Source organism: Callorhinus ursinus, unplaced genomic scaffold (genome assembly GCF_003265705.2).
Source record: "Callorhinus ursinus isolate GAN/ISIS: 27379988/994484 unplaced genomic scaffold, GSC_fseal_2.0 scaffold12, whole genome shotgun sequence".
NCBI classification, from domain to species: Eukaryota; Metazoa; Chordata; class Mammalia; order Carnivora; family Otariidae; genus Callorhinus; species Callorhinus ursinus.
Window position 1 is genome coordinate 45,703,607 of NW_027397074.1, and position 3,394 is coordinate 45,707,000.

Below are 3,394 nucleotides of genomic sequence, written 5' to 3' on the forward strand. Positions count from 1 at the left end.
TGATTTCTTTCATCAGTATTTTATACTTTTCAGCATACAAGGCTTACATATGCTTTGTAAGATTTACATTTAAGTATTGCATTTTTTAAAAAAGCAATTGTATACATTGCAGGTAGGAATGTAAAATGGTTCAGTCAATGTGGGAAATAGTTTAGTGGTTTCTCAAAAGTTTAAACATAGAATTACCATATGATCCAGCAATTCCACTCCCAGGAATAAACCCAAAATAATTGAAAAGAGAAGTTCTGGGAAGTCCTGGGAAGGTAATGGATTAGTGGGATCCTAAGCTCACCTTGTCCCATGGGCACACCTAGATAATAGCCACATCAGTGCATCCAACCCAGAAAATGACCTGAAGACTGGCAGAACAGACATTCCACAGTTAATCATAGAGAGGAGGCCACATCAAAAAGGGTATGAGGGGCAGAGATGGGGTTGGGAACCAAACTCCTCGGGAGATTAACCACAAGCACGGAGAAGGGAAAGAAGCAGACTCTCCATCAGGCACCCTAGACATGGGCAACCTGCACTGGGAAGATGAGTCCTCATAATATTTGGCTTTGAAAACCAGTGGTGCTTAACTTCATGAGTTTTCATAACCAGTGGAGCTTAACTCCACATACTTTAAAAATCAACAGCCTGGAGGGTGATAGGAAACTGAGTCCCCACTCTGAAAGAGACAGTATAACAAAGAACCCCACTGAGACACAGCATAGAAGCAGCAGTTTGAAAAGCACCTGGGGTATGCGTGAAGGAGGTTGATTTACTAATCCTGCAATGTGTGCTGGAGGGGCAGAGATCTTTAGGAGACTCTCTAAGAACAAAAGAGCTGGCAGGAGCCATTTTCTCTCCCCCTCTACTTCCCCAGCCTAGATAGCCAGACACCTGCAGGAAACAGCACCAGCACTCTCCACCTACTTGGTAACACCACATTCTCCTGCCGATCTGGCCCTCCTACCCGCCCCCCTAGGTAGGAGTGCTTCCAAAGTAGCTCCTGCCACATCTCATCCTGCAAGGAGCCCCTGCAAGACCATTGGCACTCCAAAGTAAATCTTGCCCCAGGGAGAAGGGAAGATAACAACAAAGCAGTATACTCACAGCCCTAGCAGCCCAACCTTAAACTGGCAGTGCAGAGAGAGTGCCCTGCTGATCAGTGCATCTGCAGCCCCAGCAGGCATCTGGCCTGGTGCCAGGCCCACCCACCAGCAAAAGCCTCTCGGGGGATGAGGCAAGAAGAGCACCTTGCAAGTTGGTGCCACTGCAGCCCCAGCAAATGGGCTGAGGACAGGCATCTGGTCTAACTGCTGACACCACCCAAATACAAGCCCACCACAGTCTCAGACTGGCCCTTTAACAGCACAGTGATAAAACCTAGCCCACAACAGACTAAATGAGCCATTGCAGTCAACTGCACAGAAGGCAAAACAAGGCTCAGCACATGAAAGCCACATAGGAGACACCCCGAAGCACCTGGCTCTGGTGAATAGGGGACATTGTGCTGTAGGGCACTACAGGAACCCTTCTTCATAAGGTCACTACTTTCAAGATGAGGAAATGTAACGGACTTTCCTAATATGTAGAAACAAAAACAGAGAGTTAGATAAATGAAGAGACAGAGGAATATGTCCCAAAGGAAAGAACAGGACAAAACCACAGCAAAAGAGCTAAATGAAATGGAGATAAGCAATATGCCTGATTAAGAATTCAAAGTAATGGTCTTAAAGATACTTACTGGCCTTGAGAACAAAGTGGAGGATCTCAATGAGACCCTCAATGAAGAGATTAAAATGTTAAAAAGAACCAACTGGAGATGAAGAACTCAATAACTGAAATTAAAAATACACTAGAGGGAATCAATAGTAGATTAGAGGAGGCAGAAGAATGGATCCCTGCAGCCTGGAGGACAGAGTAATGGAAAATAATCTAGCTGACCAGCCAAAGCAAAAAATAATAATAATAAATGAGACTAGGTTAAGAGAACTCAGGGACATCATCAAGTGTAATAACATTCACATTGTAGGGGCCCCGGGAGAAGAGAAAGTAAAGGGGACAGAAAATGTATTTGAAGAAATAATAGCTAAAAATTTCCCAAAAAAACCAACCCCAGGAGGTCCACACCAAGACGTATAATAATGAAAATGAAAAAAAGTAGTGATTAAGAGAGATTTTTAAAAACAGCAAGAAAAAAGAAAACAGTTACATACAAAGGAAACACCATAAGGCTATCAGCTGATTTTTCTGCAGGAACTTTGCAGGCCACAAGAGAGTGGAATGGTACATTCAAAGTGTTAAAAGAAAAAAACCTGCAATGAAGAATACTCTACCCAGCAAGTAGCATTCAAAATAGAAGGAGAGATAAAAAGTTTCCCAGACAAACAAAGGTTAAAGGAATTCATCACCACTAAACCAGCACTACAACAAACATTAAATGGAATTTTTTTTTTTAAATTTTTAAAAGGCAATCTCTACACCCAACATGGGGCTTGAACTCACTACCCCAAGATCAAGAGTTGCATGCTCTACTGAGCCAGCAGGTGCCCCTAAATGGAATTCTTTGAGTGGAAAGAAAAGGCCATAATCAGGAGTAAAAAATTATGAAAGGGAAAAATTTCAGAGGCAACTATAAACATAATAAAGTAGTAGATTAATCACTTATAAAACCAGTACAGAGGTAAAAGGACAAAAGCAGTAAAATCAATTACATCTATGAAAATTAGTCCAGGGATTCACAAAATAAATGGATATAAAGTACGATATTACATACATAAAATGTGGGTGATGGGAGTAAAAATTTAATGCTTTTAGAACAGGTTCAAGCTTAAGTGACCATCAATTTAACATAGATTGCTATATACATAAGATGTTATATATATCATAATGGTAACCACAAATCAAAAACCTGTAAAAGATACACAAAAAATAAAGAGAAAGGAATCCAAGCACATCACTAAAGAAGGTCATCAAACCACAAGGGAATAGAGCAAGAGAAGAAAGGAACAGAGAACTACGAAAACAACCATAAAACAACTAACAAAATGGCAACAAGTACATGCCCATCAATAATTATTTTGAATGTAAATGGACTAAATGCTCCAATCCAAAGACATAGGGTGATGGAATGGATAAAAAAGCAAGGCCCATCTATATGCTGCCTACAAGACACTTGCTTCAGACTTAAAGACACATGAAGATTGAAAGTGACGGGATGGAGAAACATTTGTCATGCAGATGGATGTGAAAACAGCAGAATACATATTCTTTTCAAGTGCGCATGGAACATTCCCCAGAATAGATCACTTTTTAGGCCACAAAACAAATCTCAATAAATTTAAAAAGATAGGAATCATATCATGCACAGAAATCATATTTAACTAGAAATTTAACTAGAAGTCAA